The sequence below is a fragment of the Lissotriton vulgaris genome, chromosome 5 (assembly GCF_964263255.1).
Source record: "Lissotriton vulgaris chromosome 5, aLisVul1.2, whole genome shotgun sequence".
Classification (NCBI taxonomy): domain Eukaryota; kingdom Metazoa; phylum Chordata; class Amphibia; order Caudata; family Salamandridae; genus Lissotriton; species Lissotriton vulgaris.
In genome coordinates, this window is record NC_141693.1 from 1,874,349,327 (window position 1) to 1,874,376,356 (window position 27,030).

The window sequence follows — 27,030 nt, forward strand, 5'->3', positions numbered from 1 at the left end:
TTCTATGATTTGTATCAATCTTTCCAGAAACCAAAGGTACAGAATTTTTACTTTTTTAAAGTTTCTGGAATACATTGAATATGGAAGCTAGTCAGGACAGTGAATGAAGAAAATCCAGTGGAGGTGCAAATTGAGTTTTTATAAGCAAACTGAGCCGCAGGCAATAGTGCCTTCCAATTATCTTGAGAGACTGAAATGTAGCATCTTCAAAACTCCTCAAGAATTCGATTCAGTCTCTTCGTTTAACCATTTCTTTGAGAGTGCAAACCGTAAGCTAAGGCCCTTTGGATAATTTGAATAATCTTCCATGGCAACCCATGGAGTCTGAAAATGTTGGAGTGAAATACTCTGGCCATTTCTGATGCTGTTGGAATTTTAGGCAACACATACAAATATACCATCTTAGTCTGCAGTCACCATAATTATTGTGCATCCTTCAGAAAAATGTAGGTCTAATTTAAAATCAGTGGAAATGATTTCCCAAAGTGTTTTAGGTACCTCACGTGTCCACAATAGGCATGATTTCTTTTGCGTTTCAGATGCATTCAGGAAAAAAAATTCGCATATTTGACAGAATTTGCCACATCTTGATGAAGTGATAACCACCAGAACTTTCTTCTTAACCACTCTTCTCCTCTTATGTCCTGAAATCAAAGATCCATGGCATAGTTGAAACCCATTTTTTGGAGTTTCTGTGATAGAATATACAATTTGCCTTGAAAGAAGATTAACAGTCTGAAACTTTAATTGTGCAACCCAGATTTAAGGTGGTAATAATGAACGTGGAATGATCTTTTCAACACTTAGGGCTCCATTAGGATGACGGGAAATGGACAGCCCGCCATAAGGGTGGGGGTCCCATGGGTGCTATTAGGATGCGCCCGCCACAGTGGGGGGTGCATCCTACATCCCTAACATTGTGGCGGGTGGTGTACTCATCACCACCCGCGACAATGTTAGGGAGGCATGTTGTGCACTTCCATGCACAACATGCAGGCAAGGCGTGGTGCAATCCGCCCGCCATGCTAATGGGGCCCTTAGTATTTGTCTCTTTGGATCTTCAGGATAAAAAATCTGCAGATGTGTTATCAGTTCCGGGTATTAGAAAAGAAAATCAAATTATTGGAAAAAGTCTCAATTCACTTGTCTGCAATTTTGACACTCTGCCTGTAGCAGTATTTGCAAGGTTAAATGGCCTCACCAGATTGTTATCTAGAATTGAGCACCAAGAAAAAAAGTGTCTCCATGCGATCAAAAGACTAATTTGATTGTGAGTAATTCCTTTCCTAATTCAGAGTGGCTGGGGTAAACTTCTGCGAGAAATAGGTGACTAGATGTTTCATTCCAACTAGACCTGTTTGAATCAAAACATCGCTTGGTGCTTGATCTGAGACATCTATCTTCAGGAAAAAGGCATAAAAGCATCAGGTTTTTGCAAAACCGGGCATATACTAATTCATCCTTTTGTTTATTAATAGCTATCATAGCTTATTGATTCTATTGAAAAACCTTATCTTTCTTCAGGAGGTTAAGGATAGGACAAACAATCTTGGAAAGATTCCGATGAACTTCCAGGAACAATTTGCCAAACACAGGAAGCTCTATGCTTTCTCTTACTGAACAGGGAATTGGGTGATCCAGAACTGCCTTAACTCTGTGAGTGCCTTTCCGTCAGCATTCAGCTGCGAAGAGGACCATAGGAAGCACTGGATCTTAGCTTCTTTTTATGAGTGGGACTTAAAGGGAAGGACACCCACAGGTTTAACAGATATATAGCTTCCCATCGTTGGTACTTCTGGAGATTGTTAATAGCATTTGAGATAGTTTTAAGAGACACGGTGAACAAGCCATTCATCCTACTGTGTACCACTGTGGTACAAGTATCTATGCACTCAGGACAAACCCAGCGCAAGTTTGAGAGACCTTAGTGAGTTGAAGCCAGTTCTGCTTATATGGTGAAGGATCTAGATATAAGGCATTTCACCCCTGCCTCTGGATTTTACACTCATTTTGTGCCCTGAAAAAAGTGCACTGTGTTGTCCGTTAGACATCCAAGCGCATGTCGGCACGAAACAAGCACTAGTGCATAAGTAATGTGGTAGTAAGTGCCAAGAGAAATAGTAACTGCAGAGAGGACATCAACTTGAAGTCACAACAAGATATGATTTCAGAATTTGTGAGATATTAAAAAAATAAGATATTGTTGGTGATCAATGAGAAAAAAAATGCTCCCATATGCACCCAGACACAATAGCCATATATATGCATATACAACATCTATACAAGAAAGGGGATTATCAATAATGACATCTTTATGATTCTCCAAACAGGAAAATAACATATGTTATCTGTTGGGCTCAGTTGATGAATAATGGGTTTGAAGAATTGTTTTATGTGAGGATGTAAGTGGTGTGTATGTAGTATGCGTGTATACGGTTTTTAGGGAGAATGGCAATGTATAATACAATGAGACGGCGACAAAGTTGATCTTCTAAACAATTAACTGAGGTGTTACTACAAACTGTACTTTTAAAGATGATGATGTATACTAATAAAGGAAAATGTATTTAGATATATACGTAGCCTTTTTTGATAAATGATTTAGTGACTTTTTGAGCGGTGAGGGATTGCTTTTTACTTTCTGTTTTCCCCTGTCCTGCTCCTCGTTATTTAATCAGTGGCCCGTGTTTTTGTAATTACGTTTGTGGGATCCCATTCCAATTCCTTCAGAGGACAGACATAGGCATAATGTTCTATGCAATATTTTTCACAAATAGACACTTTTGGGCGTTGCTAATATCTCGTTTACTTGAGCCATTGTAAAACACTTTCGCATGTAAACGATGGTCATTAGGATCATTAGAAAACAAACATGAATATCAACTAAATAGACCCCTATAGTATGAAGTACCAGATCAGAAAAAATAGTGTTCATGGTGCTGGGCAATTGCACAGGCGGAAGCACATTACTCAGTATTCATAATGCTCAAAGGGTGTTCTAAAGGCAGTCTTGAATTCATCACCGCCCTTGATCCAAATTAAATGGCATGCTGATCTTGGATTTAACCTGGTAAAAGTTCTTGCTACTTAAATGACTTCAGGGTTTTAAAAAAAAATGTCATGAGATAGTCTTGAATTTTTTTGGGAAAACCCTGAAAGAATTCCCCCAAATGCCAAATTTATTATCAAAGAGGCACATCTTACCAGGGGTAATAAGCATATTTGTCACCAATATGGCAATATGAGAGAGCCCCACTTGTTTCCTGCCCCACCACAATTTTATTTAACTCTCTCTGTTAAGTCGCAGTTTTGATTTTATCTAAATAGGTTTCGTTTGTGCATTGTGCACTTTTTGCTGGCTTTTTCATGTCAAGGAGGGCGGTCAGCTAGGCTCACGCCCTGTCCATGTGATAACTCCTCCAGCCAAAGCATTATGCACTGTACTATTTTGCCAATTGTATAAATTAGAGAGAACTAGATTCCTGCTTGCATTGCAGTAGCTAATTACATAAGAGGCTCTATTAAGTTTTGAAAGCACTATGAGTAAATCTGTACAAAGATTGTTAGGGTAACAGTTTGTTCCTCAACCTGACCTTCTGCAAAAGCTTAAAATTATATTTCTGTAGCTTTATAAAGTGTTTTTACATTTGTATTGTGAATTTTGTATGATTTGTTTTTTATTATTTTCTTTTTTTGAATCTGTGATACTTTTTATGGTTCTCTGAACCGAAATAAAGGGGAGCAATTAAGTGGATCTCTAAACTAGCAGCTAAGTATTCCCTAAAGGCTCTTCTTTCCAAGGGAGTAACTCCTTAGTAGTAGAGTCTAGCAAGACATCAATGTGCTTTTGGTGAGCCTCCGGAATAGAGGTACGTTGGGCAACTGAATCTACAGAATGTTCCTGCAATCTTTCAGAAGTCTTCACAGTTGAAGGTTGGTTAGAAGAGGGATGATGAACATAATATTCTGATCCAAGAAATAAGGTGTTTGTGGACCTGTTGATATATAGGATATGTTTTGCCAACCAACTGAATCCCAGAATAAATGAAGAAGAAATTAGACTAAAACCAATATTTTCATAGTGGGCTGTAATACGAAATAGCATGACTATTGTCTCCGCAGTTACTAACCTAGAGAGAACTAAGGTTCCCACTGGCACTTAAACTACTACTGAAACCTTTGCTTTGTACTTGAATATGATGATCAGAAGACCATTAAATGTCCACGTAAACAATCACAGCTCAGGAATCCACAATAACTGGTACCAAATAACTAGATACCGGGTATATACTTGTCCTTTAGGAACGAATTCAGAAGAGTTTGAAGATTGGAGCAGGGTCATACCTTTTATACTCCTCTCTATTCCCTCCACTAGGGATGATCCTTTTAGTTTTCTGAGTCCTCATGTGGGCGAGAAGGTCAAATAGGACAGAAACTTTGAAGATGTCCTTTTTGGCCTCAGTATGCAGGTCCATCTGCCGTCATTTCTACTTTTCCTCCACGGTCATGGGGCTTCTTGTGAATCCAAGTTGCAGTGGCTCAGGAGTTTTGCCAGTAGCCTTAAATACCGTCATGTAAAAGATACCTCCCTGCAACTGTTCCTGAAGCTCCGTTCTTCTTTCCTGTATTTGACTGTCAGTTTGAATGGTGAGTTGGATGAGATCGTTTAAGGACTTTGGTCTTGGCATTATTATTATTAGGACTCCCTGTTTTATGTTTTTTGTTTTTTACATTTCCGTCTGTATTTATCCATATTTATTTTTTATCAACTTATTCTGTATTTATCCATATTTATTGTGGGTTGTGTGAAAAAAATAAAGATGAAACTGGTATAGTTCCACATTTATTTAACCAATAAATATGCAGTCATGCTTGAATGCCTGCCAGGTTTCAATGATATGAACACCTGCGGAAGATAAATCAATGCACTTATACTAATATGCACGTTTCAGAATCAGCCTTGTGCATATCTACTGCTGTTTAAGCCTCTTTTCTAAAATTCCTTTCTATTTTTCTATTTTAACCCCCTTACTTATCAATCCACTCAGCTAGTGGCCTGGCAGTCATGGCAAAGTGTATTTAGTATCACTCAAAAAACACCCAATTTCAGTTGTATCCACATTTAAAACTACATACAGACAATAAAAGAAATGGTTTTCTATCTGTATTTATCTGTAAAAATCAGTAAAAACGGAAAACAGGGAGCTTTAATTATTATTAATATTATTATAGGCAGCTCTAGATAATTTGTCCTTTAACTCATCGTTCAAACCTTCTAGTGAAAAAGGCAGAATTCAAGCCAGCTGACTTCCCTAGCTAGAGCCTTACATTTGGAAATATCAATGCGGAGATCCCATAAACCTTGATTGATTTCTAAAACATTCTCCTGAGCTGAATATTTCTTATCTTGTCGATAAAACATCTTCTTCAACTTGGCGAGCAAGGCTGGGAAATAATTGAGAGGAGGACTAGCTTCAGAATACAATAGTGTAACCCACACTAGGGCACTCCAAACAGTATTACTTGCTATAAACCCCACTTTGATGTATCAATGGCATATATCTGGGGTTTAAAAGTAAAGTGAATTTGGCATATATCCAAAAACTCTTTTAATTTTCTATAGTTACTATCAATTTTTTTCAGCAAATCAGGCCAAGAGACGAGTTAAAGCTTGTTGTAGGTCTGCTTGAAATTGGTGTGAGGCGTGTTTTTTCCCTAGTCAAATTCTGAAGTTGGAGTGTATTGTTGTTAACTACTGATAGTAGGTGCTGAATTTGGTCCATCTCCTAAGTTTGGCAGAGTCGCAACCTGTCAAATGTAGGCCTTCTTAGCAACAGTTGGAGGACCTCTTTGTCCGCAGATAAGGCCTCCTATCTCCAGCAGCAACGCCAGACTGCAAGATTACACTGGATAGAGATTACTCTTTAAATAACCATTGCAGGAACAAACAAGCATTTACAATGCAATAGGTCTCGCATTATTAAAGTTTGAGCTATTGGCATTGTAAATGACAAGGCCTTTTATTCATTTGTTCTTAAAACGTGCAATCGGTGCATAAACACGCACTTTGAACGTATAGTCCTTGCTTACGATGAGCAAGGCAGGCAGTAAAAGAGACTGCCAGCCTTGCTTCTCATAAGCATGGACTATAAGTACAAAGTGCTTGTTTACGCACCGATTTATTGTGTGCCCCCACCCGTGCCAGTGAGAAGTGTAGTGTGCATGTTTGTGAATAAAACCCTTTACTGTGAGCCCCCGTGCCAGAGAAGTATAGTGTGCATGTTCGTGAATAAAACCCTTTATCGTGAATCCCCGTGACAGAGAGGAGTGTGGTGTGCATTGCTGTGAATAAAAACCTTTCTTTTGAGCCCCCTCTGCCAGAGAGGAAAGTAATCTGCAGGATTGTGAATAAAACCATTTATTGTGAGCCCCGTACTAGAGAGGAGTGTAGTTTGCATGTGTGTGAATAAAAACCTTTATTGTGAGCCCCTGTGCCAGAGTGGAGTGTAGTGTGCATCTTTGTGAATAAAATACTTTATTGTGTACCCCGTGTGGCCCATTCTAGTGACGAGCTTAGTGTGCATGTTTGCCAAGCCAATCAACAAGATGACAAGCAGGGCTTTGAAAAAGCAGAAACACAGGAAGCCAAATAATTCTTTATGAGTCCGACAACTGAACAAACAGGCAACAAGCACAATTGTGACACAGGCTGCACTCAAACCAGATACTTTAAATTAAAATGGAGCACGTTGTAACCTAGAAAAAAACAGGAAGTGATTAACCTCCATTTTGGGAATCCATTCTATTCGGCAAAGAGAAAAAAAGAAAAATATGTGGCCATCATAAGTAAAAATAACCTACATTGTCTTCAAGTAATGTTTCCAAAAATTATAGTATAACCTTAGACCTACAATATTAGAGAGACACTGCAGCTCTAATTAAATAGATTCCCTATGCATACAGTGCTACAGAGACACTACATGCAAGGAAAACCAACGTGCACTTGAATCCATATTGCGCACATCAGCCAAGATGCGCCAATCTGCGCACCCAGGAAGGAATGTAGAGTTGTGGAAAATAGGCAGTGATAAAACAAGCATTGGAAATGCAATAGGTCTCGCAGCATTAGAGTTAGTGCTTTTAGAATTGTTTATGGGTTTTTTTGTAAATCTTTAGCATTTTTGTTTCCTGTAGCCAATGCTAAAGAATTAAAAAAAAAGCCATAAACATTTCTAAAAGCTCTAACTCAAATGCTCCGAGACCTATTGCACTGTGTGAGGGTGAGGGGTTGAGGGTGAGTGAGGGTGAGTGAGGGTGAGGGTGGGTGAGGGTGAGTGAGGGTGAGTGAGGGGTTGAGGGTGAGTGAGGGTGAGGGGTTGAGGGTGAGTGAGAGTGAGGGTGAGTGAGGGTGAGTGAGGGTGAGTGAGAGTGAGGGTGAGTGAGGGTGAGAGTGAGTGAGGGTGAGGGTGAGTGAGGGTGAGGGTGAGTGAGGGTGAGTGAGGGTGAGGGTGAGGGTGGGTGAGGGTGAGTGAGGGTGAGGGTGAGTGAGGGTGGGTGAGGGTGAGTGAGGGTGAGTGAGGGTGAGGGTGAGTGAGGGTGAGGGGTTGATGTTGAGGGGTTGAGGGTGAGAGGGTGAGTGAGGGGTTGAGGGTGAGTGAGGGTGAGGGTGAGTTAGGGTGAGGGGTTGAGGGTGAGTGAGGGTGAGGGGTTGAGGGTGAGTGAGGATGAGTGAGAGTGAGGGTGAGTGAGGGGTTGAGGGTGAGTGAGGGTGAGTGAGGGTGAGTGAGGGTGAGTGAGGGTGAGTGAGGGTGAGTGAGGGTGAGGGTGAGGGGTTGAGGGTGAGTGAGGGTGAGGGGTTGAGGGTGAGTGAGGATGAGTGAGAGTGAGGGTGAGTGAGGGGTTGAGGGTGAGTGAGGGTGAGTGAGGGTGAGTGAGGGTGAGTGAGGGTGAGTGAGAGTGAGAGTGAGGGTGAGGGGTTGAGGGTGAGTGAGGGTGGGTGAGGGTGAGTGAGGGTGAGTGAGGGTGAGGGGTTGAGGGTGAGTGAGGGTGAGGGTGAGTGAGGGTGAGGGGTTGAGGGTGAGGGGTTGAGGGTGAGTGAGGGTGAGGGGTTGAGGGTGAGTGAGGGTGAGGGGTTGAGGGTGAGTGAGGGGGAGTGAGGAGTGAGAGTGAGGGTGAGTGAGGGGTTGAGGGTGAGTGAGGGTGAGGGTGAGGGGTTGAGGGTGAGTGAGGAGTTGAGGGTGAGTGAGGGTGAGTGAGGGTGAGTGAGGGTGAGGGTGAGTGAGGGTGAGTGAGGGTGAGTGAGGGTGAGTGAGTGTGAGGGTGAGTGAGGGGTTGAGGGTGAGTGAGGGGTTGAGGGTGAGTGAGGGTGAGGGGTTGAGGGTGAGTGAGTGTGAGGGTGAGTGAGGGTGAGGGAGTGAGGGTGAGTGAGGGGTTGAGGGTGAGTGAGGGTGAGGGGTTGAGGGTGAGTGAGGGTGAGGGTGGGTGAGGGTGAGTGAGGGTGAGTGAGGGTGAGGGTGAGTGAGGGTGAGTGAGGGTGAGTGAGGGTGAGTGAGGGTGAGGGTGAGTGAGGGTGAGGGTGAGTGAGGGTGTGTGAGGGTGAGGGTGAGTGAGGGTGAGGGGTTGATGTTGAGGGTGAGTGAGGGTGAGTGAGGGGTTGAGGGTGAGTGAGGGTGAGGGTGAGTTAGGGTGAGGGGTTGAGGGTGAGTGAGGGTGAGGGTGAGGGGTTGAGGGTGAGTGAGGATGAGTGAGGGTGAGTGAGGGGTTGAGGGTGAGGGGTTGAGGGTGAGGGGGTGAGGGTGAGTGAGGGTGAGGGTGAGTGAGGGTGAGTGAGGGTGAGTGAGTGAGGGTGAGTGAGGGTGAGTGAGGGTGAGGGTGAGGGGTTGAGGGTGAGTGGGTAATGCTACTCTGAGGTGAGCAAAAGGCCTTTAAGTGCCTATGTAAAAAACATTGGTAACAATAGGCCTCTAGAGAGCTGCACTGTGATACCTGACCTACGAGTAACCACAGCGTTACATTATCTATTTCTAAATACAGGAAAACGATTTTTGTAAAGCATATAAGATGTAGATCCCAATACACAATTCCTAAATTGTTCCTAATTTCACTATGTAGGTCTTCCAATGATAATAACATATATTCCTATATCTATTAATACATTACAGTAAAATAATAAGTTAATGGGAAGAAGTTTTAAGGCACAGTCTACATTTTATTGACAAGTTTTGGACATTACTCTTTTTTGCAGCGACATTACTTGACTGATTCCAAATAACCTGTGAAACAATATGGCTGTCCTACTAGTAGCTATAACAGAATACCTTTTTCCTCAACAAATATATACGATTGTAGAACCATTCACTAGTAATCAATTTAACTGCTTTTTTTGGGTTGAGCCATACTCAATCACGGCTTAGTCAATATAGCCAGAACTAGTCAAAACTGTGTTCGGAAATAATGAAGGTGATAAACACAATTGGCGAATCTTGTCCTGTCAGCTTAATATACTAATGTATTTTCAAGGTACAGACACATGGAAAAGACCCAGTGACACTTCACCAGGAACAAAGGTGTCTTCAGAGCTCAGCAAGAGTTACACGGACTGGTCCAACATGGTGGCACAGAACACTGGGAGCAACACACATTCCAAGAGCAGCGTCATGGCCGCCACTGACAGAGACAAAGAACACTCAACAACAGGAGGCAGACCAGACCACCAGTCACATCTTTACACTATACAATACCTTAATCCTTGGTATTACAAATCTGTCTTTACAGTATGCTAAACATACTGTAAAGACAGAAGTGTTGAATGCCAAGCTCCAGAATTCGAAAGGGGTGGAGAGTGTAGAAGGATCCTATGCCCACCGCTTATTTTTAGGAAATGTACATAGTACCAGAAATGTAGCCAGATGGCAGCTTTGGAGCACTTTCACTTGGCACACATGGAATAGAAGACACAAATGGCCAGAGTAGGGGGAGGATAAAAGCAATATTTGTAACCAGGAGAGGGAAGCATGCTACACAGTTAAGGAGGCACAGATGGTCTACCCTATTTTTATGCGTTTGTTCTGTGGCGTTTATCTGTGTTTTATTATTGACGTGTCTCACAGTCATACATCCTTATTAACATTCGGGGTTGTGGCTTATGTTCAAGAGAGCGAAGTTTGGAGCAGCGTGTAAGGGTTCTGATGTAGAAGCGGTGCTCACGGCTCAGGGTGCCTCATTGTGCGATAACAATGAGAACAGGAAGTTGAAAAGCACAAGACATAGGCGTGGAGACTGCGGCTCGGTTTCTCATACAGGAAAGTCAACAAGGGAGGAGAGGAGGAGGGGGGAGGAGAGTAGGGGAGGCACGGCCTAGCGGCCGTGCAATCAAGTAGTGAGGGGGCGGAGCTGGGGGAGGCTGCGTGTCTCACAGTCATACATCCTTATTAACATTCGGGGTTGTGGCTTATGTTCAAGAGAGCGAAGTTTGGAGCAGCGTGTAAGGGTTCTGATGTAGAAGCGGTGCTCACGGCTCAGGGTGCCTCATTGTGCGATAACAATGAGAACAGGAAGTTGAAAAGCACAAGACATAGGCGTGGAGACTGCGGCTCGGTTTCTCATACAGGAAAGTCAACAAGGGAGGAGAGGAGGAGGGGGGAGGAGAGTAGGGGAGGCACGGCCTAGCGGCCGTGCAATCAAGTAGTGAGGGGGCGGAGCTGGGGGAGGCTGTGGAAGAGAGTAGGCAAGGCGACACGGCGGGAGGGGGCGGAGCGGGTAAACAAAGACGGACATGCACGCGCCCGTGACTTTTAAGGTCAATGCGCATGCGCATAAGCTTAATGCGCATGCGCATTGACCTTAAAAGTCACGGGCACTGCAAGGAATCGCCACGATTCCTTGCAGTGTAGATAAAGAGTGGATAACTCGCAATACTCTCGCCTTGCTCGATGCGCATGCGCATCGACAGGCGAGACCTAAAAATAACAGTGGACCCCTCTGAAGGGGGGTGACGTTGTAGATATCCCCATGACTCTAGAACAGTCGTCACAGAAGGCACATGGTAAGGAAGAATGCCTTACAAAAAACACGAAGTTCTAAACCTATGCATTACAGTTTGCATGCAACTTCCTGATTTTAGTTCATAACTAACTGTTATATTACAAGGATTGTAACTTAATGATAAGCAGGCAACAAAATGACCCCTGTAACAAAAGCAGAAACCCACTGAGCTGTCTACATAAAATACAAATCAGTGACCAGCATGTTAAACATTGTGCTTTGCAGGAGGCACATTAACTTGATGCAGGTTAGCAACTTGGAAAAATAGACTCACATTTTCGCAACACTACTGCCAAGATTCAGAGGTACAAAGAGAACCAATAGTAGGACAAGTGGTTCTGCATCATGTATTCCAGTAAAGTAAGGTTGTTTAGCTTTTATTATCCTCCTTCTGCTGGATTATACTTGATTGGTATATGCTGATTGCTTTTCTGATTCTAGCATGTCACTCTATGAAATATCCAATACTGGAAAAAGTTATTTACCTGTGAATGAAACTCTCCAGTATTGGCATCTTTCCTAGATTAAAATGCGACCCACCCTTTTTGCCAACTGAGGCACACTTTGTATACAAAGAATACTTCAACGTTTGTGCAACTAAATCTGAACTATGGTCGCCTGGGTGAGGAGAGGTGAATGCTGTGCTTTGCCCTGATTGGCTTAATTTCAAGTCTTTTATAATGATGTGAAAATTATACTGTTGTGACTGCGTTAATGCTATTCTGTGTATGTTTAACATTGTACTGCTCACTAAGGGGCCAATTATGACTTTTCGGCAGAGCGGTGTTGCGGCAGTGCAAACCGCAGTGACACCACTCCGCGGAAGAACGCATTGCCCGCCCGCCTGCCAGATTACGATTTACAAGTAGTCTGGCAGGCAGGCGGCGTTGCGGTCTCATGGCGGTGCATCTTTTGAAGGTGGCGGTGCCATTAAAACAGACATTGCAAAGGGATTCCACTACAAGGTTCCTGCATGGCATGGACTCAAAAGTCCATGCCATGCAGGGACTTATGTGCATGCAAACAGGGGGGCACGTTATTCCCCACTCTGTGTATGCACATGCGGTTGAGGCACAGGGGGGACCTGTAGAGCCCCCTTCATTTCCTCTTCTCCAAGTTTTACTTAGAAGAAGAACCTCCATATAAAACCTGGAGGAGAGGAAACTCGTAATATGCTTGGCGGGACCATGGCGGACCTGCCAAACATATTGCGGCCTCTGACTGCTGCTCCAGAGCCAAAGAACGGCAGTTTCCTAGCGGAGCCAGTGGTCCCTGAGCAGTACGAATGTTCAAGTCGTAATCGGGTAGTCAGACCGCCGGTGCAGTGGTGGCAAAATCTGCCCCGCTGCGCCACCACGAGTCAGGCGGTCTTCAGACTGCCAGACTCATAATAGGGCCCTAAGGGTACTAAAGGACTCTAAGCTCGCCAGTGGGAATGACTCAAGCATGTGAGTCTAAGAAGATACCAATACTCGAGAACTTAATTTACAGGTAAGAAACGTTTTTCTTTTTATATAGCAATGTGGTTAAAGGACACAATCCGAAGACTCCCTCCATGCTATACCTTTAATGTCCGGGCCATTACATCCCCTACCTGTTATGTTATGTTATTTAATTTGTAAAGTGCAAACAAATACTTGAAGGTGTCATGGTGCTATCACAAAGGAGAGGAGACCACAAGACCAGGCAGCTTATACCCTGTCTTCAATTCTGAGGAGATGCAGCTCGTGTTGTCAGCTAGGGAACCACAAGCCCTGAACTCTACAGAGCCACTGAAAGCTCGAGCCAGAACTGAAGGCTGGCTTTGACTGAGCTCGAGGTCCCGTTGAAACCTCCCATAACAAGCCGAGCTTTCATGTGGCTTCTGCCTGCCTTCCTCCCACCAGCCCGGATGTGACATTAGGGCCAGAGCTGCAGACTGCAGAACTGGAGACTCAACGTCCTGTGATTGTGTGACAAATCACTTAATCACCTCATGCCTATAAACAATGCACTTGATCTTGTGTAATGTAACTGGTGCTCATGTAAAGCGCTCCAGGTCACGTTTGCTCTACATTTCGAAAACAGCAGAATAATGCACTTATATGTAAAAACAAATCGTTAATACAAGGGAAGAAGAGTAGATATCCATTTACTGGCTTCCTCTTTAAATTGTGTGATCTTAGGCAAATATTTTATTTTCTCTTCATAGTCGCTTATAATTTATAAAGCAGTCTCAAATATGTGATTTCAGGTTGTCCAAACTATCACTTGTAATTAGTATTCATTAGTACTTCTCAGTGTACTGTTATAATGTACCCCATTAATGTCAAAGCGTCAACATGCAAAGAAAAACACATTTCTTGTAACTTTGAAGAGACTTCACGATATTTACGTGGTTTGTTGTATAATTTACTTAGGAAATATGTTCAGGGCTCGGCTCGGGCACAGTCTCTTAATATCCGAGCCAGATCTTTGGCTCGGCTGTGCCGATTCATTTGTTGCCTTGCCTACCTCGAATAACTAATGGCTTACCAGTCTGAACCCATATTTGGGTGTACTGCATATCACCATGTGTCTGCAGTGCTTCGAATCCCCATTCTGGATGTTGTAGGCTTGTAGCACATCTAAGTGCTTAGAAAAACTTTTACGGTGCCATGTATGTAGCTCGTAGGCCAGATGTTAAATGAATCCGGCTGATTCTGCCTTTCATCCTTGCGAGACTTTAGTGACACATGAATTACCCTGGAACTTGTTAATTGTAACATATAATACAGGGCAATGAAAAGAAGGGAGCGCGGGGCTATGCGTTCGTTACAAACCATGACACCTTACAGTCTTGCATTGGAGCCGCGCGCGTTTCTTTTTAGCACACAATCTTGCCCGCGGAAGCGAGGACAGTTTGTGCGGTTTTCTAATAAAACATTTCTGTTTCTTGGCACGTGTTGTGTTTATTTGGGGGCGGTTTGGCAGCACGTGTCAGAGTCTGGGGGTCCGGCCCGGCCGGGCCTCGCAGAGGCGGACACGTGCAGCCGGTGCCCACTGCCTGGAGCGCGCGGCTCTGCACGTCACATGGTCCGGACATGTGAGCCGCTGTTCATTCACTTGCTGGAAAACAAGTGCGGGGGGAGTCAGGCTGCGGCACGGCATGTGCGCGGGCGGGACACGTGTGCAGGCAACTCTGGGCAGATGGGGGCTTCTGCGGGGGTTCAGGCAGTGCTTGCGGCCGCCAAGCTTTCCGTAACCCGCCACCACCATGCAGCCCGAGAACGGAATTCTGAGCTGGGTACAGGTGGAGGGAGAGGCGGACTCGTTCAAGCAGGGCGCATCGCCTCTGCAATTAAAGCAGCAAGGTGATGTGGTAATGGTATTACCATGGAGACGGGGTCTATGCTTGGTTTTTCTTTTAACAGTTTAAACCCTTCTGAGATTTATAGTCCTTGTTCACTACAGTTCCGATAAACAGGGACATATTTACAAGAGTCCTGTAGGGGTGGTGGGGCAGGTCTTTCAATCATATCTATGGCGAGATGCACAGCTTTTCTGGCCTCGTGGATATGGAGTAAGGCAAGGCAGCACAAAGCACAGCGTTGCCTTACTCTGCATCAAGGATGCGTTGCATTGGGTGTTCACATGCAACACCTATAGATTTTGATGTTGCCACAGATTTATAAAATTGTGTACATTTGGGGCAGCTCCAAAACCTTACGCCTCCCTGGAGGAGGCGTAACAAGGACAAATGTTTTAATTTCTCCTCACTTTTTCCTCTTTCCATGTGTGCTGCAATGAGGAAAAAGCCTCCATGGATTGCTTTTGTGCAGGAGGGGGCCCTTCCGGCACAAAAACAATCCTGCCAACAACGCAGATGGTGCAAGGGTGCCTGCTTTGGCGCTAGATACCAAATTGTGCGCCAGTCCCAGCTGAAAGTACAGGAAAACATCATTTATCTTAAATAGGGCACATTCCTGCCCTTTCCTTTTGACGCAGGGCAGTGCAGCAGTGCTGTACTGCGCCAAAAACTCACAAATGAGGCACTAGCATTTGTAAAATAAAAGAGGCTTGAACATTGGTGAGATATAGTCATTTGGTAGCTCAAACAAAGTCTGTGTTGTGCACAGACAATTCCAATAGACCGTGGGGTCATATTTATGAGCTTCTTGCCCCACCAGAGCGTCTCTATTTTTGTGATTCTTCGGCGTCGCACACCTTGAAATCATATCTATGAGGCCACGCAAAGCCGCTTTGCATGGCTTTGAATGGTCTCATGGATGTGGAGTGAGGCATGGCAGCGCAAATCACTGCATTGCCTTATTCTGTGTTCAGGAGGCATTCCGTGGGCATTGTGGTGGGTGTTCCTATGCAACACCTATGGATTTTGATGCTTCCCCAGATTTACAACACCATGTAAACCTGGGAGTGGGCCAAAACCTTACGCCTTCTGAGGTGAGGCGTAACAAAGATAAATAACTTTATTTCTTACTCTTTATTCCTCTTTCCATGTGTGCTGCATGCTTCAGCACACATAGAAGGAGGAAAACGCCTTTCAGGATTGTTTTTGTGCAGGAATGTGCCCCTTCCTGCTCAAAGACAATCTTGCAGACAATACAAGCACCCTTGCACCATGGTGTAAGGGTGCCTGCGTTGGTGCTAGGCTGTCAAAACACACCAGCTCTGTGGGACAGGAATGCACATTTTCTGGCCTATTTGACTTTTTTTGTCGATGGAGCAATGTGCCTTTTTCTACCCTTCTTCAATGCCCTCACAGTCAAGCCTTGTTAGGCCTGTGGACTACAAATGTCCGCCACAGACCTCACTCAGTTTGAATGTGGGCCTGGATGAGCACCATGACTCCGAAGAGTGTGACTCCAGTCGCCAGCTCCAACCAACAGCACGCGCGAAATATTGCATGAAGCTCTTTGCCATGCAGATGTCACAGGCATCGAAGACTTCTCATCGTATTTGGTCCCGTGCACGCTCCAAAGGCCCTCCGTGCATCTGTTCTAGTAGCCGCTCACGCAGGCATTAATATCACTTGACGTCCGGAGGTAAGTCTCAGCGCCGGCGGTCAAATTCGCAGTGCTGCCGCCTTTGTCGCCTACCGCTGGTCCCACTCTTGTGTTGAAGAGTCTGGGCACAAATCCGTCCCACATCTTCCCACCATCCTTGGGCCGGGGCGTCTTTGACCCAGAGATAATAGTCTCAATCTCTTCATTCTATTCTTGGGTCGCCACCTCCCTCTGGAACCCACTTGGGTCCAATAGAGGTGCATGAGGTAATTCCTGTGACCCCGCCAGCAGGTTCTCCCCCCGGCTTCAAGTTTGCCTCTGGTGTCTGACGCCTTAGCGAGGCCGGAGCACAATCATTAAGGCTCCCACCTTCGGCTTCTGCTTCTGGTCTGCTGACTCCAATGTCGGCATCAGGCTCTTGTCTGCCAGCTCTTTTAGTGGAGTAGTCGATGTTGATTGACCCTCCCTCCGACCTCAAGAAGCCACCTTCTCGGCGTCGACTGGCTTCGGTTACGGCGTCGGAGGTGGCGCTGATGGAGTCGACTGTCTCAGATTCCCTTCCTCTGGTTTTTCCTTCTGAGGACTATGGTTGTGGAAGTACTACAGATGGTGTGATGTGTCCCTCTCCCATTTTGGTCATCAGTCCGCCCCCTCTGCAGTCTAGCTGTTTGTTTGTCGTGGGTGACGCCAGTGGTTTAGAATCATCTCCGGCCTCCAGCCTCCTCCTGGTTTGGCTACGGAGGAGAGTTCCGCCCTGGTGGACACGCTCAATCGAGCTTTGATCATCCTGGATTTGCCACTTCCTTTTTGGGAATTGTCAACAAACCCTTTAATTGGCATTCTAAGATCTGGCAAGTCTAATGTTGAGCCTGTACTTCCTTATAGGACTGTCTTTTCGATATCTTGTTGGGTGTTTGGGCTAAACCAGAATCAGGTCTCCCTGTGGTTCGCTCTATTTATCACAGGCATTGCCCGGCCCCGGTAATACCTCCTGTCTCCTTCGACATCCTTCTAATAAGGGCCTTGTGGTTCTGGCTCCTTTAGCCAACCAAAAATATCAATTTTCTCCATTCTTTCCCTCCTGAATGAGAGGTCAGGAAATTTGACGCTTGTGGTAGGCGCATTTTCTCTTCTAGCTCTGCCTTACGATCTCTGAACATTTCTTGTGTCCTTGCCTACTTCTCCTAAGCCTTGTGGGACTCAGTGGAACGCCTCATGCCCTCTGTTCCAGAGGAAGCCTGGAATGCACTTGTTCCATTGGTTCGAGATAGGCAACAAGCTGCCACACTTAGCATCCGCTGTGGTACGGATACCACCGGTTCTGTTGGCTGGGCTACGGCCTCTTCCATAGTCCTACGTTGGTGTGCATGATTGCGTACTTCCAGGATTTTGGAGGCTGTGCAAACTACTTTGATTGACATGCCTTTGGATGGCACCTCACTTTTTGGTACGCATGCCAACTCAGCTTTACACCGTTTCAGAGATAGTCAAGGTGGTGCAGAGTCTTAACTCTGTTGGTGGACTGTGTTTGTCAGGACAAATTGTTTCCCCTTGTTTCAGCTGTTATCAGCCTTCATAATGTGGAGTGCTTCTCTCGCTTCTCTCGGTGTGGTGTTCCTACTGCTGAAGGTGCTTATCTTCAAATTATTCTGTCAGTGACAGATTTAGTTTCCAGCCCCCTAGATCATATCTTATTTTGTGGCCTTGGGGGGCCTTGCAGCTTTCTTTTGCTGCATATTTTTTTCTACCTGAGTACTTTATCTATGTCTGGTATTCTGTTACGTTGTACGGATGCACTATAGCCTTGTTCCCTGTTTTTGGGGATCTTATTTTGGGGGCATCTTGTGAGCTACCTATACACTTACTATCCTTTATAGGGACTTCAACTTTCTATTTTCTCTTCTTCTCATGTCCCTATGGGTGAATTGTACAGCAGAAAGGCAAACTCGACCTGCGTACTGTTTTCTTGCGTAAGCACTTTTTAGGTCTCGCTGATCCAGCGCGCATGCGCTGTCAGCGAGACATCTAGTAAGCTGCTTTTGGAAGTGCTTCCAAAGCAGCGACCAGCTTACCTTCACGCGCACAAGCACGCGCGCGACGTGCACAGCGCACTTTTTTTTCGTTGCGCGCGTGTGCATAACTCGCGTTTAAAATTTTTTTTATTTCATTTCGCGGCCCGGCCGTGCGGCCAATACGTGTTACTTTTACTTTAATCTTGTTTCTATAAATCGGTTAAAAAGTCACCAGCGTAACGCAAACAGTTATGTCTCAAATCTCATCACGTCTTTAAATACAAAAGGCCGCGGATTTGTGTAAACATGCGTTTTTCTGTTGTCTTTAGTTCGGTTTTGATGTTTCAGTGCGTTCTCTATAAAAAGCTACTGCCGAGCTGCAGTCTGGTCTGCTGACATGGTGGTTCGCTAGTAGCTGAAGACAAACAGTTTATTTCTATTGCATCTCAGAGCGCAACACTGCCCGATAAACTCCGAGCAACCCCCCAGTGTCACAGTTCTGCTGGAAGGCGCTGCACAGCAAGGAGCCAGCGTTAAAATAAATACCAAGGTGGGCGTTATTTACAGTCCAAGGCCAACGTGCCAAACAGGCATTCGGGAAATATTTACGCAAGCATTAAGATTCTGCTTTGACCGTGACACATGTCGTCTGTCAGGATTTCTTAAAGGGGAAGGGTGGCATGCTTACTCAATAAGGAGCAACTGCGCCCCTTCCCGCAACAAACCATGCTCCCAGCGTTAAAACATCCTTCATCGTCAGCAAGTTTAACACCTATTAACTTATGCATGTAGCGCCGCTGCAGATGAATATATTTTTTGCTTTATAGAAACAGCGGAGACATTTTCTTTCCATGCACAGTGTGAAGTGTGCCAGTGGAAACTGCAGGGGAAACGTGCAATGTCTGCTGCAATGTGCTTAGTGCTTCCGCTCGTTGTTTTGTTTGGAGCAGTAATTGGGGACTGCTGTGCATTTTATCTGAAGGCACGCTCTCTCAGCCACCCTCCCTCCTTGAGACGCTAGGTTTGGGAATGATGCCCCTGCAGCAGGTGGGTGGGAGGTTAAAGTGCACCGCTTGCAGCAAACAGATGAAAGCAATGCATAGCTATTTGTTTTGCTAGATTGTCTTTTTTGTACAGTAGGTTAAAGTTACTGTGCATCCCCAGATTTGACCATGTATGCTTGTTTGCTTTTCTAAATGCTGATAAACTATGTGTGTTTGCAGTGATTGCGAGTAGCCGATTAATCGTAACCTTGCCTGCCGGATCCCCGTTAGCGTGCTCGTGTTCTGTAGCGCATGCGGTGGAGTGTGAAGTTTAAGCATTGATTCCGACTGGCTGCAGCGCACGCAAGGTTGGGTAGAACACAGCTCTGTTCTCCAGTGCATTGCTGTCTCTGCTGCCATAGGTTTGCCCTGCAGGCTTGTGAGGCAGTCGGGAGAAGGGGGCACAGGCACCGATCCACAGAGAGTAGCCTGTGCTAAAATGTGAGGCACACGTATTGAGGCATCGCTGTCAACCCATTGAATTAGCAAGCATGGCAAGGTGAGGCTGCTGTGTGATTTCACTCTTTATTTTAACTGCATTTACTCTTGAATAACCCACGTCGAATCCATTCTTGTTGTTTCCATTTTGCTACCTACTATGCAATATCTCTTCCTTAAATTTAATGACTTGAGATCTCAGGGAGCAGGACTTAAGCAAGGCCCCCTTCCTTCCTACTGGCAGCGACCTGACAAATGTAAATGTTTTTTTTCAAACCATTGAACCAATTACCACCCTATATTAACCGTTTTTCTTTCTATTCAAGTAAATAATTTAGAGCAAACCTTTGTCCGCGCTGTTTTAGCAACATAGATTTTTTTATATTAATAAAATGTTCCTCCTGCAGGAGGCGTGTGTCCGTGGGCCGGCCTCCACCACATGGGCAGCTTGGGGAGAGGTGTAGGTCTGCAGCTTCGATAATTTTAGGACATTCGAAGAGCGTCACTCCAGCTGCGCTTTTCTAGTGGAAGGACCGTGATTGGCAGGGCATGGTTTAAATGCAACAATTATGGGAACAGCTCGTTTTCGTCGCCAAGGTCTGTTGGAGGCAAACTGTTGCTAATAGCCATTTCCCGATGATGTCTTTGCTGGGTGAGAGGACGTTTGGTCATTTTGGGTAGGCAGCGGGAGGAAGAGTGAAGACAAGTTACGGCATCTTTGCAGTATCATTAGTAGCAATGTATTTATTAGTTTCCCACCTTATCTTTTGTGGTTTGTGTTCTTAAAGTAAAATCGCTATGTGCCAGTACCAAAAAGTAGAGTATACCACAGGGCACCATGGTTTGTATTCCGGCAATGGGTATTATGCACTCTAAAACCAATGGCGCAAGGTAGTGGGCTTTAGTGTGCACTTTGGGTACCGGGTATTATTAAGAAGAGTGCATGTTAGGGCATGCTCCCTCCTCTTCGGTTTCAGTTGGTGTTCGGTATTTTGCCAGGTAAACATTGCACACTAGAGGTGGCTACATGTGCACTTTCTTTCCAGGGCCCTTCCATTATGTAGTGTGTATTTTTTTTAAAGAGACCACACAGTTTGATTTTAGTCTGTGGCCATATATACAGGGCTCTGCGACCCCGCCATATCTGCCTCTCCAAGTGTTTTCACCCCTCTGCTTTCCTTTTACAAAACGTAGATCAGGCGTGTTAGTCTGGTTGGCTCTGTAAAAGCAGCGGTGTCCAACTTGGATCAAGGTCTGGGTCCAAGCCAGATTTTAAGGATAAACCCCTACTGAAAATGGGTTTCATCTCGGTTCGTTGTAATTAAGTGGCTATCCTTAAAACCATCCAGCGCTCCTGGTCTTTTTTTAGACACCTCGAGTCAAAGCAAACCACTCCCTGTTTAGAGCCTACCATGTCCCATATTAAGGGGTCGATTAGGATCGCGGACCGAAACGTGTTCCGTACGCCAAGTAAGGAGGCAAGATACACCGGACCGGTCCGTGGATAAACCGCCATAGCGATTAGGATAATATATGAACGAAACTCCGATTGCAGCGGACGGAGCACACCAAACTCCGTCCGCGGCGGTCGGAGTACACCTGAGACCGCCGCAAGCGGACGGAACCGAAGAAACACCGGCCGCCGCGTACGCACATGACCGCGTCAACATCCACATCTCCCGCAATACCTGCGTAGGCTCCGTGTCCGCGATTAGGATAACTGTGCAAGTACCCCGGTAGGCACCGCAATCCACGTCCGCTGCGGTAACAATGCAACGAGAAACCGTGCATCTCAGCGGAAGGCCAACACGAACAACATCCCTACCGTCAAACCAATGACAAACAGTGCGACTGAAGTAAATAGCAAACACAGGAAACATAACTACCACCCACCTGAAACATCAAAACCAATCACAAGACACAACGACCCACCCCCAAGTACCAAATAATGCACACCAGTCAACACACCCACCAAGCACCTGACTGCCAATAACCATTGAACAGGACCAAGACACAGACTCCCATCCACTCCCGAAATCCTCTGCATCACAGCATAGCTGCTAGCAAGAGACACAAGAGTACCTTCAGCACACACCTATAGAATACACACAACCACCACCCAAACACACCCACAATACAAACACCCACCACACCATTCCTACACACCACACAACTGCACCTCCCAACTCACTCAAACCCACACCCTGAGCACCACACACTATGGCACCAAAAAAGAACCCCATATTCACAGACACAGAGTTAAAGGTAATGGTGGATGAAATCGTCCGTGTAGAACCCCACTTATTCGGGGCCCTAGTCCAGCAGACCACCGTAGCCAGGGAAAATCACATGTGGGACAGGATAGTTACTAGGGTGAATGCATCCGGGACCGTGCCGAGGACCAAGCAGGAGATACAGAGGCGGTGGCATGACCTCAAAACCCGCGTTAAAGCAATTCGTGCCAAAAACCATCTCCGGGCACATCACACTGGCGGCGGAACCCCCCCCCGGAGCCCTTACCCTACACCGACTGGGAGCACAAGGTGCTGAGCATACTGCATCCAGAGACCCTTGAAGGAATTGAGGAAGAAGAAGAGGCTGGTAAGTACAAACCAAGCACCACGAGCACAACGACATGGCGTGCCTCACACAACTCACAAGACACATCTCCCAGGCCCCAACCCATGCATGCAGTCCACATACTCACCAGCGTCTAAACCACTCCAACAGGCCCCCATGTCCACAGGGAGGGCGGTGGTGGTGTGTGGTGTGTGTGAGAGGTCTCCAGTACAACTCCCAACAGGCCCCCATGTCCATAGGGATGGCGGTGGTGGTGGGTGGTGTGTGTGAGAGGTCTCCAGTACAACTCCCAACAGGCCCCCATGTCCATAGGGATGGCGGTGGTGGTGGGTGGTGTGTGTGAGAGGTCTCCAGTACAACTCCCAACAGGCCCCCATGTCCATAGGGATGGCGGTGGTGGTGTGTGGGGTGTGTGAGAGGTCACTAGTACAACTCCCAACAGGCCCCCATGTCCATAGGGATGGCGGTGGTGGTGTGTGGTGTGTGTGTGAGAGGTCTCCAGTACAACTCCCAACAGGCCTCCATGTCCATAGGGATGGCGGTGGTGGTGGGTGGGGTGTGTGAGAGGTCACTAGTACAACTCCCAACAGGCCTCCATGTCCATAGGGATGGCGGTGGTGGTGGGTGGGGTGTGTGCGACTTGACACTGAAATGTCATCAACTTGAAAATGATACGTAATGTCCACAGTACTGATCTGCACAATTTTATTCCCCAGGTGATCGTAATCTCACTGGTGGAACCACCATCTGGCCTCAAGACTCGCCTCACACAGGACTCTCTGGGGACGATGCCACAGCCAGCTCCGGTGCGGAGGATGGTGCGGGCCCAAGCAGGCTGCCAGGGCCATCTGGCTCCCAGGAGATTCCAGCCCCGACTACTACGGCCTGTGGAATTCCTGTTACACCGGCCACTGTGACCTGCACAGCCACCACCACCACCACCACCTCCACCACCACCAGTACCACCACTCCTGCCTCTGCCACCCTGCCTAACCCACCGCACGACGCCGGGCCTGCGCCATCCCAGCCACGCAGGGAGAGTGTACGACAAACCAGAGATCCGCGGCCACATCAGCCAGGCAGGAGTACTACGCAACGACGTGCAGAGGAAGGACACCCACCCCATCCCGTGGCACAGTCATTGGAAGCCCTAGCCAGGGTCCAGGCAAACTACGAGCGTGGGCAGGCACAGGCAGATCGTGCCCACTAGGACTCAATGGAGAACACCGACATGTTGCGGGCCATTGAGAGCCGGCTTGGGCAAATTGTTGACATCATGTCCCAGAACACAACCAAGTGGAGGGGATGGATAGCCCGCAACACCCCCACCCCCCTCAACCAACGCCACGGGCAGCAACACCACCGCCACCTGCGCCCCTAGCGACGAATGTGGCACCTGAGCAACCTGCCCCCCCAGCTGACTCCGTCCCGCCTCCAAGACGGAGGGGCCATCCGAGGCTGGAAGTGGGGGAGAGCAGTGTGGATGCTCCTTCCACACACCCCAAGAGGGGCCGTCAATGACTGAGACACTGCCAGAGCCAGCCATTCACCCAGCAAACTATCCTGTCCCACCTAGCCAATCATTGGCACAGGTCTGCTGGACTAGGCAGACACCACCCAATGTGGTGTCAGCACGGACATTTCATCTGCCATTACCTTCAACTCACACTCCCCCACCCCACACTTATTTGTAAATATGCACCAGCACCAATGCACAATCTGTAAATAAATACCACTTACTCACTCAATGATGTGTTGCCTCCATGTTTATTCACATGAATGTATCAGAAACAGACGTTACCAGGTTCAGGGATCCAAGTCGTACATAATCATGCCGCAGCGGGAGTGTCCTAGGGAAAAACAGAGACAGCAAAGACACGTCAGGAAACAGAATCACACTCATCACAACACACTGCAGTGCAACATTCCACAAACCACACTCATCACAAAATGATTGGATGAGAGGACACACATCATGGAGACTTGCATGTCCAAAGAAATAAACACACACACATGCATACATCACATAGCAGAACACACAGATGATGCACACCACAACGACACAACACCAGCAAACATACACAGGGCATGCACAACCAGCACAAGAGGTGCTCACTCACATTCAAGGGAAGTAGCGATCAATGAGCTGGCGCCTCTGGTCCACACCTTCCTCCTCACCACTATCCTCATCAGTCGACATGGGTGGGTTGGGAGGGCGAGGAACTTGCTGTTCATCCGGGTCCAAGAGCAGTTCAATGTTATTGCGCACAGCCAGGTTTTGGAGCATGCAGCAGGCAATCACGATCCTGCATACTTTGCCTGGTGAGTAAGGCAGGGCCCCTCCGGTCTTATCCAGGCAGCGAAACCTAGACTTCAGCAGTCCAAAAGTATGTTCAACCACTCTACGTGTCTTTCCATGGGCATCATTGTATCGCATTTCACCAGCTGTAGTTGGATTACGTATGGGACTCAGCAGCCAAGGCCTGTTTGGGTAAGCCGAGTCGCCTATGTTGGGGGAAGAGAGAGACAGAAATATCACTACCAGAATTGGTGGGCATACCATGCCACACAGATATCACTCCTGTCACCACAGCATACTCACCAACAAGCCACGCTTGTGCCGGACGCAGATTTGCCATCAGTTGGGGGACAATGCTGCTCCGCATGATGTGGGCGTCATGTACAGAGCCAGGAAATCTTGCACACACATGGGATATGATGTTGTCGGCCTGGCACACCACCTGCACGTTGAGGGAATGGAAGTGCTTCCGATTCCTATACACCTGCTCACGTGCCCGTGGTGGAATGAGAGCGATATGTGTGCCAGCAATGGAACCCACTACGTGTGGTATCTGACCCAGGGCATAGAAGTCTGCTTTGACCGCTGCCAACTCTGCCGGCTGTGGGAAATGTATGTAGTCATCCTTGTACAGCATCATGGCTTTCAGAACATCCCGAAGTACCATGCTGAACCGGCATGTCCAACTGTGTACTGAAAGGTGCCAGTTGCCAAAAAATGTAGTGCCGCCATCACCTTTGCTGTGGGTGTAATGGAACCTGGATAGGTTCTTCGCGGCTGCAGGTGAGGAGACAATTGGTCTACAAGCTCCATCAATCGACGCGATCCAGCTGTCCACTACCGCCGTGCCAGGGCCGGCCCAGGACCGTCCACTACCGCCGTGCCAGGGCTGGCCCAGGACCGGCGTGCCGGCCATGTCAACCACCAACGTCGACATGGCCTGCACGGCGGTAGTGGACGGGGCCTGGCACGGCGGTGGTTGACATGGCCGGCACGCCGGTCCTGGGCCGGCCCTGGCACGGCGGTAGTGGACGGGGCCTGGCACGGCGGTGGTTGACATGGCCGGCACACCGGTCCTGGGCCGGGCTGGGCCGGCCGGTGTACGGTGGATGATGCAATGTGACTGTAAGGGGGGTCATGACCTGCCATGTCCATTGACATCAGCTAAAGGATGTGTTGGCCTGCAGCTCCCCTGCCGAATACGTCCCCCGCCATGTTGGCGCCAGTGATTGAACATTGTAGCAAGAGAAGCATCCGTCCCGGAAGCTTGCACATGCGGGTGCCGGTGTGTGACCGTGACGGTCTGTGCACGTGCAGCCAATGGGAAGTGGGAACAAGGCCCGCGTATGCCCAATCGAATGTAGCGGATGCAGTGCACCGCAACACCAGGGCCAGTCATTGGCCCTTTTCCAAACACGCATCCAGGGCTGACCAATGGCTGGCGACTTATGCCACTCACATGGCCTCAGGGCCCTATATATGTGTGATTTGCAAAAGCACACATTCAACGATGACCACCGACTGCTGCCTGTGACCATCACCTCGACCTGCTGCTGCGGAGCTGACCACCGACTGCTGCCTGTGACCATCACCTCGACCTGCTGCTGCGGAGCTGACCACCGACTGCTGCCTGTGACCATCACCTCGACCTGCTGCTGCGGAGCTGACCACCGACTGCTGCTCTAGTGCCATACTCCGAGAACTTGCCATGTCGAGAGTCAAAGAGATCCGGTCTCGTCCCTTCACCGCCGCGGAGCTGGATGTCCTCGTGGACGGTGTGCTCTGCAACTTCGGACGGCTGTACGGCGCCCCCGGACAGGTGGTAAGTGCAGTGGGGGACATGTTGGTGTGCATGAGGTGGTCAATTACACCTGGCCTCTGCAATCTTGGCGGTGTGCTGTGGGCCCAACACAATTGTCGGAATGTGCATGGCTGCTGAGAGATACGTGTTGCCCCTATCTGTGTGACTGGCCAACTGTCCACTGACTTGCACCCTTTTGTCTCCCATCATGGTAGGTAAAGCTGCACCTTCGCAAGGACGTGTGGAGGAGCATTGCACGTGATGTACGGGCAGTGGTGGTGTCCAATAGACGACATACACACTGCCACAAACGCTGGGACGACATTTCCAGGCTGAGCAAGAATGTAGCGGAAGTGACACTAGGGATGATTCCAAGAACGCCACGTCTGGCCCGACGCTCAATGACTCCTCTCATGCACCGTATCATTGCTGTGACGCATCCTGACCTGTCCGACCGGCTGCGTGTGGATCAACAGCAAAGTAGCGGTAAGCATACTGTCTGTGTATGTTGCATGGGAGTGCAATGCATGTATTGTTGCCCAGACACATTAGTAACTTCAGTGTAGCGTATGTATCGTTGCAATGGCATGTGGGTGCCATTGGCGGAGTCAAATGTCACTTCCAGGTCCGGCATGTTGACACGCCACTCGCTAAGCAGTTGAGTGTTGATGCACATGCTGTAGTGGTCCGTCGCCCCATGGCAAGACATGTGTGCAGATGTACGTGCTCCTGCCCTGTCCGCATGCTGTACATGTTTCATGGCCAACAGCGCTTATTTCATGTGAGGATGACTGGTAGGGGTGGGCCGTGTGCAGGTTGGGGGCTAGAT